A 19,276-nucleotide genomic window follows, 5' to 3' on the forward strand; every position below is an offset into this window, starting at 1 on the left:
GGCAGGACAGCCACATGACTTCCACATAAGCAGTCAAGGCCCATGGGATTCCTTTCCTTGGGGTAAATCCAACTTCAAGAGACATAGAACTGAAATGAGGGCAAATGGAAAGAGCTGGTCTGGCATGGGAAGAGTGGAAATGCACCATTTCTAGAAATATGCTAGAAACCTAATAAATATATTTTTTAAAAATCTGTGATCAGAATAGAACTTAATGCAATTTGTTTTTTTAATAAGAGGATTTGGAGTTCCCCTATTTGACCACACTTCGGGAATTCACTTTTTAAAGAGTGATATTAGTCCACGTTGGCAATATGTGGGGATTCCCCACCAGAGGCACTAAGTCATTTGGCATTAACATCGTACTCAGGAAGTCCCTAAGTCCTGGGGTCAGTCCTCGTCAGAATCACCGGCTTCGATTTTTGCATTCTGCTTTGGTCTGGCCCGCAGCATGAGGGCTGGCTTGCCCTGCATGGAACCTGACTGTCCCTGTCCATAGTCAGGACTCCTCAGCTCCCGGCTGAGGCTGCTTCAATGAAATGAGATCTCTGACCCCACAGCCTACCGAGGGCTGCCGCTGTCTGCTCAGAAGTTCAGATCCTCTCTCAGAAGTGGAGCCACCACTCGCAAAGTCCATCTAATGAGAACAAGGTTCGCAGACTCTGGACCACAGAGGAGAGATTTCAACAAATGTATTGCAAAATGCACCCAGGAGGGAAAGCAGTTTTGGGCTATCTCCCTCAACTACACATCCTCTTGAAAACTTTTCAAACAAGTATTTTTTCCTAGAGTATCCAAGTGCATCAGTTAGAAAACCAGCCAACAGAGTCTCAGACATGAGGACTGATTTGCCTCAAGCGGAGAGAAGTCTAGAAGGAAATTCCTGGTGTAACTCTTCAAGGAATGTATCAACGGCATGAATCCTCCTTTCTGCTCTTAAGTTCCTGCAAGTGACGAAACGGCCATCACAGTCACAAGTTGGCCACAGCAATTTCCACATTTGTCCAGACAGGCAGTAGGAGAAAGATGAAGGCAAAGGGCCAAAAGCCTTCTTCTTAGGAGGCTAGTTTCCTAATGTTTTATTTTGACAATTTTAAATGCAGCAAAGTTGAAAGTATTTTACAGGAAACATTTGTATATGCAATTCTGTCATTAACATTTGACCAGACCCGCTCTGTCACAGGTCTGTCCAGCTGTCTATCCCTCTATCCTTCCATCAATTCATGTCATTACTTTCTGAGGCATTTGGAAGTAAATTGCTGCCATTGGTACACTCCCACCTAAACACTTTAGCATCCGGATGAGTTCTGCCCTGTCTGTGAGGCTCACATCTCACTGGTCAGAAATGTATCCAGTGGCCACCTTGCTGCAAGGAAGCCTGGGAGATTGTGCAGCTTAAGCTGTCTTGCATTCTGAATAAAGTCAGGGTTATGTAAGTAAGAAAGAAATGACAACAAATATTGGATATGCAACCAGCCGGGTCTACACACAAGCAGCAGCTCTTTACAAAGTTTGGCCTCACTAGAATTTTTTTTTTTTTTTTACCGCTCTTAACCTGAAAATGTGTCCAGAGCTGAGAACTGATGCAGAAGAACCTCTACGAAGCTCTGGGGCTGAGCCCACACTAAGCAATGGCTTCACCTCTGGCACATGAACCAGCTGACCCCATTAGGGACACGTACAGACAAGGGACTGCTGCTTTCATCCTTTGCCATCTGCTGGCGCAGTTCTCAACCTCACTGGCCCAGAAAGTTCACTGGAAGACTGGAAGATCCACATCAGTGAATATTTATATAGTAAAATATAGTTATCCGATGTTCCAGAAACTCAGCCACCTAAAATAAAAATGTAAGCCCGAGTAAAACTGAGTGTCTCTACTTCCTGAAGATAAATTGCCAGGCAAGAGTAAGCACTGGGGTCAGAACTGGGGGACTTGGATTCTGGTTTCAGTTCTGCTGGGAACCAATATCAGTTCCCTCCTTTTGAGGCCTTTTCTTGGTTTGGGACATAATCTGCATAAACCAACAAACAGCTCTCATCAAGCAGTTCTACACACTGAGCCTGGGATGATTTCAACAAAACCACATGGTCTCCACTTTTAAGAATTTGTTAAGTCTATGCAGTGGAACAGAACCTATTCTCTTTCCCTGCAGGCCATTACACTGGCCACTAAGAATAAGGTAAAACAGCCACCAGACACCGGGCAGGAAGAAATGATGGCCTAATGGGGAAGGGAAGTGAAAGCACGGAAGTCCAGCTGTACGAGGTCATTTTGTGAAGGGGTGACAGCTCTGCACACACAACCTCCCTGTGGACATTCTTGTACTAAATACAAACCTATAAAAAATGATTATAGTGATTACCCCACTCTATTAAAAGGCCTAAATTATGTTCAGTTAAATCTGGTTAAGAAGACGGGGCATTTGTAACTCATTTCAGAAATATTTCCATAAAATGATTTAATATTTTAAGTGCTACTACACTGAAGTTCCCTGGATAACTCACGTGTTTTATTTCATGTCCAAATGACACAGGACAAACCACACTTTGCTGAACGCGTCCTACCCGCAGAGTCGTAAAAATGCCCCCATTGCTTTCTCAGCAGGTAGAGCCCTCCTCTGGGCAAAGCGCTGTGAGCCCATGAGAGGCACAGAAAGGGTGCGGAGAATTAAAGGAGGCATGGTAGGCCCACTTGAATTTCAAGGAGGAAGTGGAACATCTGATATAGGGTGGTGGCGGAAGGCTCTCCTGGAAGAATTGGGGGAAGGTTCAGGGGGAAGCAAGTGTAGAAGGCACATCCAGAGCAGAGTGGGGTTTTCTTTGGACAGAGGAAAGGTGCTAAGGGGTGGGTAGTGAGTGATGTGGAAAGAAACGTGGATGTTCTTGGCAATAAGGAGTTTCGACTTTTACTTACAGACTAGGAGAAATGATTGTTGAAGTTGTGATGAGAACAGAGCTGTGCCTTTAGAAGAATGTTCTGGAAGCAATGTGTGGGCTATATTCACACAGGGAGAGGCTGGAGACAGCAATACCCAGTAAGAGGCTATTGAAATATTTCAGTTAAAAACTAATGAAAGCATCCATGCAAGGACTTGTAGACAAATGTTGACAGCAGCTTTAGTCACAGTAGCCCCAAACTGGAAACAACCAAATGTCCTTCAACAGGAGAACAAATAAACAAATGGGGGTATACCGCACAGTGCAACACTACTAATAATAACACTAGCAATAGAGAGAAATGAACTACTGTACACGTAACGTGTACATCATTCAAAATCATCATGCTGAGTGAAAGGAGCTAGCCCTCCCCCAAAAAGAGTATATATTGTATGATTCTATATATATAAAATTACAGAAAATGCAAACTAATCTTTAATGAGAAAAAGCAAATCAGTGGTTGCCAAGGGCATTGGAGGGAGAGATGGACTGCCAACAGGGCACAAGGAATCTTTTTGGGGGTGATGGAAATGTCTGTATCTTCATTGTGGTAGAGAATTTACAGGTATATAATTCCATCAAAAGTAATCGAATTACACATTTTATTTTATTTTTTAAAAATTTTTAATTTATTAAGAATATTCATGAGATACAAAGCTAATTGTCCCCCCTCCTGCCCATGATGTGAGGGCCAGATTCATACTGGGAGCATAACCATTACCAGAAATAACTATTGTACCCCTTGTCCCCTCCCAATTATCCCCCAACCTCCCTCCCCCTCCTCCTCTCCCCCCACTGCACTTTGTAGCCCTAGGAATGTTCCTTGCCTCTGTTGGATCACGGCACTACCACGGTCTTTCTTTCCTTTCTTCCTTTCTCTCTTAGTTCCCACATATGAGTGGGCACATGCTGCTTTATCCCTCTGTGCTTTGCTTATTTCACTTAATATAAGTTTCTCCAGGTTCATCCATGTAGTTGCAAATGGGAGAATTTCACTCTTTTCAAATTACACATTTTAAATGGATGCGGTTTATTGTACATACATCACACCTCAGCAAAGTTTATTTTAAAAACTAAGAGAGATTTCTGGATAAAGATGGTGGATGGAACTTATCTGCTTTCATTCCTTCCACCAAATAATAGTAAAAGCACTGTTTTTAAAAAAGGCATATATCTACAAGGACAGTAAAATAGAAAAGGAGTAACTAGCAGCACAATTAATAGAAGCTGAAAAGTACAGCAGACTACCACTAAGAGGGCAGTGGGAAAAGCCAAGACCACCCCACTGCTCAAAGGGTGAGGAATTAGCAGCACTAGTTACCTCTGGAAGTGAAGGTGAAAGGAAGGGGGCTAAAATAGGGAAGACTGATCAGAAATCTGTTTCTTAGCGTTCAGCTTTTAAACTCACATCCTTTCTTACCTTCTCCCTGGAGAAGACAAAAGAGAGTGTCTAAGGACGGAGGGAGAGTAGACATGGTTGAGGGAGGGGAAAATGAACCAAAACCAGGGGCACTAAGGGAATGTATGCACATTAGAGGCTGAGATCCCTGCCAGACTCATTTAGGTTCCAGATAGCTGGTAGCCAGGCCTCCAACCTCCAAGGAGAGGCTAGTAGAGTCTTTGGATAATTTGACCAGTTTGAAAGGAAAGATCTAAAATACTGTCATCAAAGTATTTCCAACTCACTTTAGGTTGTGTGACCCTAGAGAAGGCCAAGTATTTAAGCTCCCCTGTTGCCCTCTGAGCTTTAAATCACCATTTAATGCCTCCACTCCTAAATATGACTAAACAACTGTAATGCAAAAGATAGAAAACACAATGAATGAAACTAAAAAAGCAATTTGGTGGAAGACATATAGTATGCACTTAGAAGTAAACCTTTAAGAGATGAGATATTGCAACCAAGAAACAAGAACAGACAACTATGAAAAGGGATATTCTGAGAATTTTAAAAAGAGCTCTAAGAATTTAATGTACAATGGAAATAAAACCCTCAACTGAAAACTTGGAAGATGAATTCAGGATATTACCTTAAAAATAAAATTAAAAAGTCCAAGGCATTCTAGAAAGAGAGGATATATTTTTTTTTTTTTTTAAGTTGGGGGGAGAGAGAGAGCAATAAAAGACATATTTCAAGAAAGTTTCCCACAATTGAAAGACATTAGTTGATAAACTGAAAGGACCCAATAAGTACCCAGGACAATGAATGGGAAAGATCTTGCAAAGGCACATCAACATGAGCTTTCAGAACACAGGAGACAAAGAGAAGAGATTACAAGCTTGCAGAGAAAAAAAGAAAAAAACAGATCACACACAAAGAATCACTAATTGCGATGCCTTCAGATTTCTCGACAGCAATATGAAAGCTAAAAAATAATGAAATAAGACTTTCAAAATTTAGAAGTAAAATTAATTCCAACCTGGAATTCCAAACTTGGCCTGTCAATCAATTACAGGGTAAAATAAGGTATTTTCAATCATGTAGGCTCGCAAAAAATTTCATCTCACCCATATTCTTTCTCAAGAAGCCCTGGAAAATATGTCTCTCCAAAACAAGAGATTAAGAAAGTGGGAGATGGGGTACAGGTAATAAGAGCTCAACATGGGAGGATGAAAAGGAAATTCCTAGGTGATGATGAAGAAGACCCCAGAATGATACCTTCGGTCTGCAAGTAATAGCTGTTTTTCCTATTAGGAGCATGGAGCCCATAAGGCATCTTTTATTCATTAAAAGATTTTTTTTAAAAAAGAAACAAACAAAAACAAAAAACCCTAACCACTAAGGCAGAGCTTTTAAACAATTTTTGTACAAAAGAATTACCCAAGGACTTATTATAAATACAAATTCTGTTGCCCCTACTCCAGGAGATTCTGTTTTAGGAGGTCTGGGTAGGGCCCCAGGAAAATGCATCTTGACTAGTTACCTCAGGTGATCCAGTGCAGGTGATTCACAGGCCACATCTGCAAAACATTAGTCTAATGATAGTACCAATAGCTGAGTAGGTGTATGCTCAGTTGTCATGTTTATAGTCTGCCAACATTTACTTATTTGTAAATTGAGATATAATTCACATACTGTAAAATTTACCATTTTAAAGTGTACGGTTTGGTGGTTTTTAATATATTCACAGAGTTGTACAACCATCACCACTATCTAATTCTAGAACATGTTCATCACCCCAAAAAGAAACCCCGTAGCTATTAGCCATTATTTCCCATACTCCTCTCTCCCCCGCAATCACTAATCTACTTTCTGTCTCTATGGGTTTGCCTATTCTGGACATTTCATATAAAAGGAATTATACAATATATAGCAGTTTGTATCTAGCTTCTCTCACTTAGCATAATGTTTTAAGGTTCATCAATATTGCCGCATGTATCAGTACCTAGTTCCTTTTTATGGCTCAATAATATTCCATCGTGTGGATATACCAAACTTTGTTTAACCATTCATCAGTTGATGGACATTCGGGTTGTTTCCATCTTTTGGCTATTGTAAACAATGCTGCAATAGCATTTATGTACAAGTTGTCGTGTGAACACCTGTTTTCAATTCTCTTGGGTAAGTACCCAGGAGAGGAATTACTAGGTCATATGGTAACTCTCTATTTAACCTTTTGAGGAATTGCCAAACTGTTTTCCACAGTGACTGCACCATTTTTATGTTTCCACTAGCAATGTATGAGGGTTCTAGTATGTCACATCTTCACCAACACCGGTTATTTTCCTCCATTGTTATTATCATTATTCATTACAATCATCCTGGTAGGTGTGAAGTGGCATCTCACTGTGGTTTTGATTTGCATTTCCCTAATGACTTGCCAGGGTTTAGTCTTGCATATGCAATCCCTATTCCCCTCCTCCCATTTTTTTGTCAAGCCTATATATGCATTGTCAGATTGTATAGCTATTACATGTTATTAACTTCCTTAATGCTTTTTATTCTCAATTCTACAACTCTGTCTATATAGAATGCTCACCACTGGTCCTTGTCTCTCTAATGTCTGGTCCAATGTCTCTCCAGTCTGAAGCTCATTCTTTACCAGATTTCTTAAGAAGAGCTCATGGAAAACTATGCCCTGGATTTTTGCGTTACAACAATAGTTTATTTATGACCCTTATACTTGAAGATCAGTTTTGATGGATTAAAACCCTTGGCTAACATTTTCTTGAGTATTTTAAATGTGTTACTCTGCTACTGTTTTCTTAATACCTAAAGCATTGCCTTAAAAAGGTCTAATAATTACTAATTTTCCTTCCCTTTTAAAGCGCATGCTTTTTTTTTTCCTGCTAGAAATTCCTTTTTTTCTTTATAGAAATGCAATACAATTTACTGCAATTTGTCTTGGTGTTGGTTAAGACCAATAATTTATTACAGTATGTCTTGGTGTTGGTTACTCTGAGGTGATCAGGTATACAGTATGCTTTTTCAATATGTGTTTTCAAATCTTTTTCTTCCTAATGTCTGAAAACATTGCTTGAAGTAGAGTTTTTATTTATTTTTATTTTTATTTTTGGTGGCTAGCCAGTATGGAGAACTGAACCCTTGATCTTGGTGTTACAAGGCTGCACTATAACCAGCTGAAGTAACCGGCCAGCCCCCCTGAAGTAGAGTTTTTAATAGTTGTTCCATTCCCTTGCATCGGTTTTGCCCTTCAGAACCCTGATTACCTATATTTTGTGACTTCTTTGCCTAATTTCCAACATTTGTCTTTTTCTCTTTTCTCTCAACTTCTTTTGACATCTTTCTACAATTCTTTTTTATTTCTGAAATTTTCCTCCTTGTCACTTCCTATTTCTCTTAAGATATTATTTGCCATTTATTTCCTCTCTGTTCCTTCTAGTTTACTCATCATCTCTAAAATTATTTTCCTTTTATTTCTAATTCTTTCTTGCATTCTGTCACCTAATTCCTGAGTTTTCCTAATTCTGATTTAGGTTGTTTTTTTCACACTTGATGTCATTTTCTAGTGTCTTTTACCCGTTTTGAAGTGGTATGTTACAATTTTGGTGAACTTTCATTCTTTTGAATGAGCTTTTATTGTTTACAGGGATATTATTCTGCTCCTTTATTCTCTTTTTGTCTATAGTAGTTGACTTCAATATTTCTGTTGGTCATTTATACGTGACTTTAGTTTTCCTAAATTTTTAGAGGAAAGATTGGTCCAAAAATCTTTTCTGACTTCACAGAAGTCCATGTGTGCGTGTGTGCACGTGCATGTGTAAAAATACAGTGGCTTGCTTTCTGTGATTTCTTGGCTCTGTTCTCTTCTGCAACTTTAATCTGGACCTTGTCTTTCCTTCTTCTTCCCCGTAGTCCCTACCCTACTCATTTTGGTTTCATTCCCAGCAGTTTTCCTCTGTTGGGCCCTGTCCTGAAAGGAAGCCCTGTGGAATAAGTCTTGGAAGTTCATGATGCCAGACTGCTCTGCCCCTTTAGGTTTTGTTGCAGGCTCCTTGCACCCACCCTCCCAGTTTTTACCTGTTCTGTTCTGAATTTGTCTTTCTATGCTTTTCCTGTCCATACCTGGTGGCTATTTGGAAGTTTTCTCTGGTCTCTCAGATGCCTTATTGCTTTCCTCTGCATTCTCCTGCAATGATGCTAATAATACAAAGATCTTGAGGTTGTTGGAAGTTTTTCCCAATCACTTGATATTACACTCTGCTGGCCAGATGAAAGTGCACTTAGAACACCAAAGGCTGCCTACAAGAACAGGCATCAGAAAGGGCAACCTGGAGCAGCATTTCTCTAGCTGCAGAAGAAAAGCGTTAAGAGGTAGAAGTGGTGGTAATAGCAACAATAAAGTAATATTAATAATAATAATAATAACTGCCATTTACCATTCGTTATATTGTTGAATTGTTGCAATGCCCTACAGAGTAGTTATCATCACCCTCACTTACAGATAAAGAACCCAAGACAGTTGCCCAAAGTCATGTGAGTGAGTTGGGGAACCAGAGCAGGCACCTGGTTATCTGCACATTGCGTCCCCCAGGCCCTTCACCCATCCTCATTTCCTTCATCTCAAGGGTGTGAAGGAGTGAGGGAGCTAACTTAATGTGTGTTGTTTTAAGTTTTTGAGCCTCGGTACATGGAATCAACCCACGTGCTTTCCCCGAATTCCTTCCTAGACAGGTTCCCTGAGTCACGCAGTGAATCCACTGATATTTAGAACGACAGGCCACGTGCATGGTGCATGACAGGCTACCAGTAACTCCTTCCTCATCCTGATTTTACACCCTTTGCCAGGTACCTCAACATTTTCTTATTGTAAAAGCCATGAATGTTTCTCTAAAACTTCAATGCAAATGCATTTCTGAATAAATTTACCTATTCTTTCCTACAAAGTCCTTTTCATTTTTATGTGCCAGAAAGTGTTCCTTACATAAACAGGTATTATTTCCATGTGTTTATACTCAGGTTCTGTGAATAACATGCTTTCAGTTATCTGCACAGCTGACCAGAGCCAGAACTCCATTTTACCACCTCTGACAGCCCTTCTTTATGGATAGAGAATCTTGCTTTAAGAGCTAGCGTGGGGCAGGTCATAGCAGGACTGAGAAGATTATTCAAACTGGATCCATGTAAAGATCCTACCTGGGCTTTAAGCTTCACGACGTTCAGAGATTATCATTAAGTCTCCCATGTGATCATTTTTGGCATCAGGAAACATGAGAACAAGTGATAAAACGATTGGGGAAGAGGTTTCAGTCAACTGTCGCCATCTTCAACATCCCACCCAAGAGAGATCTAACCTTTGCAAAGCCTTCACTGATTTGGGAACCTCGAACGCATTTTCATTGTTAGGTTGCACTGGTAATTCTCTGTTGCGTTACCTTTCCTGTTTAAAACATAAATTAAAACAATCTCAGAAGGCAGATGATGTTTAATGGAAAAGGGCAGCGATGGGCTAGTGGTTGCCTAGCAACCACTACATATTGTTTTGCTGCTTCACTCTAGAGAAGCCAAAATGGCGGCTGGAATCCTGCCACAGCCCCCTGGACAGCTACGTGTGAGTGACAGTTCCCTCTGGGCCCAAATCATTTTCCTCTTTGTCTTGGGCAGTGGATCATTCCTTTTGCAGCTTCCAAATGGGAAAAACTCACTGCCTAATTCTTGAATCTCCTGATGCCCACAGTTTGATCTTCTCAGAAAATCTATGGCTGAACTTTGCAGGGTCATCCTTTGGGTAGTCCTACTTAAGTGTTTTTATACCTTCTCCATTTCCTTCTGAGTTTGCCTCCCTGTCAACCAGTTACCAACCCTGGTTAAATAGTTTTTTGAGGTCAAGTAAGGTACTTGAAATGATTTAGTTTTGGAGAGTCCTCACTTGTCTTATCCTTCTTTTTGCTTCCAGAAGGGTCTTGACTGCTCAGTGCCCTAGGGCCAGGGGAAGCTTGATAATTCCTTGACAATGAGGTTTTCTCACACCCAGAGATTGGAGGGAAGGAGAAATATGGTCACAAAAAGTATATTTAGAATTTCAGGATTATAAGCATGACCAATAAGACTGAATGAACCCACTTTTACAAATAACATTTCCATTAGCTTGTCTTGAAAATCACAATTCTACTGTAAGGAACCCAAAATACCTGAATTGCTCCAATCCTTTGCTACCCCTAAATCACAAGTAGATTGGAAGTGGGTCTTGTGTGGCCTTGACTAGAGGAACACAATAGTAACTGTATATTGTCTGCGATGGCTTGCTGATTTGGGATGGAAATATAGGATGTGATTTCTTGGCTATCTTAATGGGCTAGACAACCTACAACAGAAGTGTTTAAGCAGGGTACTCTAGATGAGAAAGTTACGGGAGGTCTGAGAACAACTAAAATTGTATACAAAATGCAGTATTTATGTTCACACCTACAACTTTCTAGAGGAAGGGGGTATAGCTTCCAGCAGCTTAAAAATCAGTGGCAGAGAGGGAGATGAGGAAATGAGGAACTTTGTGAAAAACCTTTGTTTTTAGAATAATATATTGAGGACAATTTAGTGCAAAAATATCTCCAAAGAAAAGATGAAATGAAAGAAGAATTTGTTTGTTCATTCAAATCAATTCAGTCAACAAATATTCATCAAACATCTTACATGTATCAGTTATTGAGAAAGGTCCTAGGAATACAGACATGAAAATCGAATGGCCCATTAAGTCATGGAGTTGCAGTGTAGGGCATTGGTTAACATTGGTTGAATACATAGTGTATGCTAGGACTTTTATGCATATTTAATAAAATCTTCACAAACCATATAAACTTCAACTATTATATTATCATATTAAACCTCAAAGTTCATATGAAGTTAGAGCTGTCTGACTCCAAAGCTATAGTCCTTTACCCATCCCACTCGTAGGAGCTCAGCTGTAGGGAATTCTTTGGGCAGAATCCAGGGATACACTAAGCTGTGGTTTTGGTGGTTCCAAGGAAAGCAGCTTCGTCCTGGAAAGTAGCACAGTATTGGGGCCACACTTCCCTAAAGATCCAGAGAGAGGATAGAAGATGCTCTGGCCATATCCTCACCACAAAGGAATACAGCAACACCAGTCCTGGTAACTCAGCATTTAACTGCAGGCCAGGCCCTGTTGTTAAATTCTACATTACCTTACTGTTCACAACTTCACAAAGCAAGCATTATTATTAACATGACTTGACAAACAAGATATTGACACTTAGAGTTTTCCTAAGCTAGTGAGCACCAGAGCCTACATTCAAAGCCGTTTTATTGCAAAGCCTGTGCTTTCCTATTACTGTGCGTGTGTCTTTCGTATCATCTTTATATAGATATTTAACCTCCTTGGCTTATTTGGGAACTCTTTGAAGGCTGGAGCCATCAGTTACATTGTTGTTTCTTCCACAAAATTGGCACATAGTGTGGAGTAATAACTACAGTAATACTAACACACTTATATAAACACATAGTATCATCAAAAACTATGAAAGGTCTAAGATTTCACTTGCTGCTTGCAAGTTAGCAGGTTAGTCTGCCACTGTTTTGTGGAGGCTGGTAGAAGACCCTAGACTCCTGGCTCGGAGACAAAGGACAATTTATTGCACATGATAATAGCAGTAGCCATAGTCTTGTCATTTTTGAATCGATTCCTGCAGTGTGACACTAAGAGGGCCGAATGACACCTATATGTTGTGTGGCTTTCATTAAAAGGAAGGAACTCTGAGCTCAGGGAACCTAATTTTTTGTAATTGGAGTAAGCATGGCGGCTCTTTGCCCCAGAGTAAGATGCTATCTCAATCTTCCAACACTGTTTATATGCAAACATCCCTGCCAAGATAGTTTGGAACAAAAGGGTACTGAGTGCCTTTCTTGCAATTTGTGCAGAAATGCAAGAACTGTCCAGAGAATTGTCTCCCGACAAGTGTAGTTTACTGTGTCGCGATCTATTCTAAGCACTTTCATATTTATCAACTCCTTTAATCCTCACAACCCTGTCAGATAGGTGTTATCATCTCCGTTTTTCCAAAAGAGAGCCCAGCATGCAGAGAGATTAAGCAACCTGCCTGAGGTTACACATCCTGTAAGTGGAGGAGCTGGGATTCAAATCTGAGTTGCTCCATAGTCCAGTGAGTAGCAACTTCACTGTTCTAGCATGGGGTTCACTGTTCTGCTGGGGTCATGCCCTTCTGGGCCCTCTGTTTTTCTCCATAGCTTATCACCATAGGAGAGTACAGTGGTTCTCAAACTTGAGTGTGCATCAGAATCACCTGCACGTCTTGTTATAAGAGTTTCTGGTTCAGGTCTGGCCTGGAGGCTGAGAACTTGCATTTTTACATGTCCCAGGTGATATGGGTGCTGCTGGTCAGAACCTCACTTTGGGGACCACTGTGATATTAAATGGTTTATTATCTGTCTTCCCCACTAGAATACGAGCTCCAAGAAGTTCAGGATTGTTCTGTTTTGTTCAGTGCGGTATCCTCAGTGCTTGCAATAGCGCCTGGCACATCACGAGTCCCTGATGTGTGTTTATTGCAAGAATGAGGAAAGAAAATAAAAGGAAACCCATTTCTTCCAAATTCTGTTATCTGACCTTAACTTTGAAAAATCCTCTAGTGCCATCCTGGTACTCGAAGATCCCTGAGCAGTCCTCACTGTCACAAGGCTACATAGGAGGTAAAGAAACTGGGACACCGAATCTTGAACAAGGCAGCTTGCTCCTGACGGAGCTGCAGGATTTGCAAGGTTTTTGACTGCAAGAATTGTTGGAGCCACTTCTGGTAATATATGAATTTCATAGAAATGCCTTCCAAGGTGCATAGAAACATCTGAAAACTTTAATTAAGCCCTCTACCATCGGGAATGGAACTTTTATGTACATGGACTTTGGATTTTTCTTTTTCTTTTTTATCTTTGAGCATTGCTGGAAAGGAAGCAGGTACCAAGCGAGGATTCCAATTGAGTTCTTTGACATGGAACCTTTCTTTTCTGGGTTGTTTTTTTTTTTGGAAATGAAAGCGGTTTACTGAGTAGAACCAGCCTGTTTGGGGATATGAGCATTTATATTAATGGAATTAGACTCAGTGTTTATAGCATATGGTACACCTTCCCTACAGTTTATGATAAGACAGAGCAAGTTTCATTGGCTTGTTTTTCTCTCATTGCAGCTTCTGCATGTAGGAAGGAGGTGCTACTCCTACAGAATGAGTCTTTGTTAGTATGCACTATCCACAGCGGGAGTTTATTAAAATGCAGAATCTCAGGCCCTGCCCCCAGAGAGGGACCCCGGAGTTTTTGTTTTGAACAAGGGATTCTACTTGCAGGAGGGCATAGATCACACTTTGAGAGTCACTGGAACAGGGGGAAGGGGCAAAGGCCTGGTCTGGGTTCTAATCCCAGCCCTTTTATCTAGATGTATGGCCTCAGAGTTTTCTCCTAAACCTCCCAGCACCTTGGTATTCTCATCTATAGAACAAGTACAATGATGATGTGTAATTGGCTTCCTAAGAGGAATGTTGCAAGAGCATTGTATGGAAACAGTAATGAAAGAATTTTAGCTTTTCAATCTGCTAGACTTTTATACAATGTATGTAGAACTAAGGTGTCTCTTTAAGGCAGGAACGTATATAACAATGAATTCTCAAAGTACTTAAAAAGTTTTAGTGGAACAATAACAGTAAGTAGTTGCAGGCTTATGTTCTCAGTCAGTCATGAATATTTATTAAGGACAGCAAGACAAGATTTCAAATAGTTTAACCAGAAGGACCAGCTATGTTTGTATATATCCATCCATCCATCCTTTCAGCCCATGTAAAATGCTGGCCGGCAATCTTGTGCCAGGCTAGCTGCACAAGAATCACCTGAGAGCTTTAAAACAAAGCAAAACAGATCCAGACTGCATGCTTGGAGATTCAGTAAGTCTATCTGTTGGTCTCAGAAATCTATGTAATATAAGAGTTTTGAGGATGTGATTTCTGAGGCCTGGAGAGAGCTGAATGTTGAGAAAAATTTAGCAGTTAAAATTTAGGAAAATTTAAGATGAGACTCAAAGAGTTTCATTTATTCTTGGAGTCAATATTATTACCACAACATTTATTATTTCAGATCCAGCAGGCTTGGATCTAGCACGATCAGGCATATCTATTTCTCATGTAATCATGACAACCGGGTAGGGGGCAGGTTATCTAAACCCTCTGACTTCGAGTCCACCGCTACATGCTGTTTGTCCAAATACGTCTCCCTGAGTAGATCTCGACCCACTATCTGTGCCAGGATTGTCTGCACGAGCACACCACCCACTCACACGCTCGCACTCCTCTCATCTGGGTAGCCGTGGGCAGCACATGCTCGGATTCCTTCACTGGCTCAGCACACTCATCCCCCGGCTACCGTTACGGCTGCTCCCAGTTCACAGCTGCCGTGTTTCTGAAGAATTGGCCTCCACCAGGGGAGGCTTTCAGAGAGGCCACCTTGCCCAGTGAAGCTGCGCCGTTCGCCCCAGGTGCTGACTGAGCCACAGGGTGTGAAGGTCAGCTCCCTTACGGGATTCACAGGTCCCCCGTGCATCAGACCAAGGCTTTGCCCAGTTTAGCTACTGCCGTTCCTCGTCAGCTTTGTTCCTTCCCTTACAAGTTTTTCCTGAAGTACACATCTTTATAAGAGGTACTGCTTCTAAGAAACCCAACCTAAGACACCATCTTTTGCCATCCTGGCTTGAATGTTTGATTGGCCAAGATCACCAGCACCATCTGATGCTAACCCTACAGCCACCTCTCCACTGCTACCTTGTTTGACAGCTCAGCACATTTGCTGCTGTTGACATGCCACCTTTTAAAACTTCTTTCCTCAACCTGTCTTCTGTGACAACTCTCTCTTCTGACCTCCAGATCTCTGCATATAACTGTCCATTTGACATTTCCAGGACATTACACAGGTACCTTGACACAGCAAGTCTGAAGACCTACATTACTAAATGTAGTATTACTAAATGTCTAATTTGATATGACCAAGTTACCTCTATGACATTACTCTTAATCAAAAGCCTGCTCTCCCACCACCCCCGATCCCACACCACCATCCAGAGGCACCCCCTCCCACGATTCCAAACTCCCTACTGTGTCTCACACAGCTGTGTGCGCACTGGTTCCAGCATCGTCTCTTTGTGCTGCTCTCATGTACCCCCCATGCTAAAGCCCTTGCTGTGCCTTGAATGTGTCATGATGCTCCTTCTGCCTGGGATGCTCTTGTTTCAATTCGCCTACGTGGTGAAGTCCCAGCAGCCCTTTATGACACACTATGCACACTATGACACGCCTCTGCTTCGCTGAGCGTGTGACCATTTCAGCACCTGGCATACTCTGATACCAATGCATACTACCTGGTAAAGTGAGCGGCTATTTTGACTGAGCTCTGTCAACACATCCAAGTAAAAATGACTAAGCCAAATCACAAATAGCAGTTCATGCTATTTAACATCAGCGAAACTTAAAGGTACCACTTCAAGGTCATATGTGATTGAGACAGTGTGGCAGATACTGCTAGCTCTTTACTAAAATTTATTTCCTCTTCTTCCTGGGAAACAGCCAGTCAACATTTCCCAGCCTCCCTTGCAGTTAGGTGTGGTGAAGTAACATATGCTAGCCAGTGCAAGGTAAGCAGAAGTAAGGGGTTCCACTTTGGGCCAGGCCCATAATTTCTCAGGAGTGCTCTTTCCTCTCCCAGCTGACTGAGACAGTGACACCCAGGATTATTTGGGAAACAAGGTAGAGAGCCACTGTCAACCCAGGTCTCTGAATGCATGGAGCAGAGACCCCTGTTGATAGGAACACTCTCCTCTGTTCCATGAGCAAGAAATAAACTTCTTTTGTGCTTGAGTCATTATATTTTGGGGGGCATATCTGTTGCAGTAGCTATCATTACCCTAATATGGGCAGGCACTGTGACACAGCCATTCTAAAGTAAAGGACATGTTGATACAATCTAAGAAAAACTTTAAGCTTAAAATCACCGAGTACTGTGCAGAACAGACAGGTGCATTGATTCCTCAGTCACAGCCCATCAGACTCACCACTAGAGTGAGCGTAAGAAATCAGTCTGACCCGAGCACATGGCTCAGCTACTAAGCTAGTGACCAACTGCAGCTAACCGCCCAGTGAGGAAATTCAGCAACCTGTAGGATATATACCAGGTAACGAAAACTTTTAGTCTAGGTTATTTAGTTTATTATTTGAAGAATATTTCTTTGTATTCAGCAAAGAAAAAGTCACTGATTTTTTAATAGCCCAGCTAAGAACCTAGTTGCCCAAACATGATTTACATGTACTTCCCATTAGACTATGTTTACTCATCTTTGCATATGCAAGAGTCAGTTTAGTATCTGACACACCACAGTAGGTGTTCAGTGTTTCTCAGATATTATGTAGGGAGGAATTCAAAGAAACGCAAAGCTTCGTTGTTTCACTATTCTTTGTGACATTCATAATTACTTCTTCTAGTATCACCCACCTTATAAATGAAAACACTTTATTCTGGGCAGTCATAATTGTATGCTATCCATCAAACAATAAAACCTTTATAGCTGAGGCACATTCAACCTGAAGATGAAGTGATATATTAACTTCTTGATCGAATGCCAGAACTTACAGAAGAATATGAAACAGACATCAATAATTACAGCTTATACTGTAGCTGTTGGTTTCTAAAGCTAAGCTCAATGAACAAGTAATAACTGGACAGACACACCCTTCAGAAATTAGAGGTGGGAAAAGATTACCTCATTCCATACCTGTCACACAGCAGGCCCCCTGCAGCAATTTGGCAAGAGGCAGCCCACGGGCCCGGGAGGTGTGGGCTGGAGCAGCTAGGCTGGTGCCAGTGAGCAGGCACAGGAGGAGCCTGGTGTGGGAGCACTTGGGAGCCAAGGCTTCTCTCAGGCACTACCCTACCCTCCCATCCCTTTTCATTCCTTTGTATTCTGTGTTCCCTAAAGAAACCTGGTCTGGATATAAAAGACACGTACTTAAATTCGGTTTCTTAAAAATGCCATCTTGCTTGGAAAATTTATGCTTTTTCTATTTCAATCTAAAAAGGGGTTACTAATACTAATAAAAAGATAATTATCTCTCAGCTAATTCTTAATTTTACAAGACCATCTAAAAACACAGCATACTGCATGACACTTAATAAACTGCCCACCAGAAGCCTGTAGTTGTGTTCCAGGGAGCAAGGTAACAAAAACCAGTGTGGCAGGAAGCTACTGACAGGACCGCTGTACTTGAAGAAATTCCACAAAGTGAACACATACTTCCAGAATACTCACGAGGAGATACTGATAAAGAGGTGACATGCTTCATTTTAACACTAGAGCAAAACGGTCTGACTCCCTTCCAAATTTCTTCCTGGCAATCTTGATCTGCCACAGGTTGCCATGTCCTTTACTGAAGTCAAAATCCCTTCCCCAGTAAGTCTTTGTGCTGACTACAGCTCCAACACTAAGAAATGTGTGTGGGATCCTTTTTTTTTTTTTTTTCTTTTAGGGTAAGTAGTTTGGAGGGAGGATAAAATAATAAAGACTAAAGATGTGGTTCTGCTATTTTATCAAAATCTACAGAGCACTCTACCCTCAAAAATGGAAAATGATCCTTATTGTCTCAATATACTACAAAAGTGAAGAACAAATACATATTGATAAAATATCTCTTGACAATTCATTGAAACTTACTCTAACACATATTCTACTTTGTAGCATAAAGTCTCCTGCTAATTTAAATTTGAAAACCTAGAAAGATGTTCTGATTACTTAATAATAATAATTAATAACTTGAAACCCATTGCCGTGGGCTTATAATGCCTTAAAATTTTCAAAGTACTTTCAGATCCCTTACTATGTTAGAAAGCACTGATGCCACAAATACCAATCTACATTTGGTTCTGGAAAAAAGATTTTCATGTACATATTTTGTCCAAATATTACTATTTGTTTCATGAAAGTCAGAGTGAAGATTTTAGTAGAGTGTAAATTTTAAGCCAATGAATAAACAGTTGGCTTGAAAAAAATATTAAATTGACATGCAAAGCATTTGCTGCTCTGCCAGATACTCAAAATAAAAATGACTTCTGCCAACATGAAAAAACTTGAATTGTTCCAGCTCGTTCTGAATTTGACTAGGTTCCACTAATTTTCCAAAATGGGATCTGACATAACATCAGCTCATTCCCCAAATGTTATTATCTCTTTAAAAACTAACGCATAGTTTGCATCTTAAACATCAACCTCACACAATATTTTTTCATTGTGAGCAAGATACGCATTTCTAAAAAAGCAATATCTTTACCTAACAAATGAAAATTTGGACATTTAAAAAATTGTATCTTCATATTTTAAGAACTAAATTAAAACTTGTCTTAATAAAATTATTATAAGCTAAGTTATTAATATATTTAAAAGATAACAATTTAGACCCAAAGGTATAAAGGAAAGCTGTTAAAGTTTAGATAATATTTTATTCCTGTCCTTGGCCTGCCCCTCCCTCATCTGTCTGCCTAGAAAAATGTGTGTTTAAAATATGGAGTTTGAGATTTATGATCAGCTGCAGAAACCTGCTTAAGTACTGATTTACAGTCTTGGCCGAGGTATTTAACTCTGTCATCAGAACTAATTATCGCAAACCTGAGATTATATATTCAAACTCTCCTTTGGTGAAAGAAACAGAATGCTCTGCTGCAAATCAGAAACATCCCGAGGGCTCCCAAACAAGAATGCACTACCAACTTCACTTCTAGAACCAATGCGGTAAAGCTCAAAATTACTGCTCTTTAATAAGTTGTTTTAGCCTGAAGTACTTAAATAGTAAATCATAGTTACATTAATGCCGTACCAATGGCCTAAAACAT

This window comes from Cynocephalus volans, chromosome 7 (assembly GCF_027409185.1).
Source record: "Cynocephalus volans isolate mCynVol1 chromosome 7, mCynVol1.pri, whole genome shotgun sequence".
Lineage (NCBI taxonomy): Eukaryota > Metazoa > Chordata > Mammalia > Dermoptera > Cynocephalidae > Cynocephalus > Cynocephalus volans.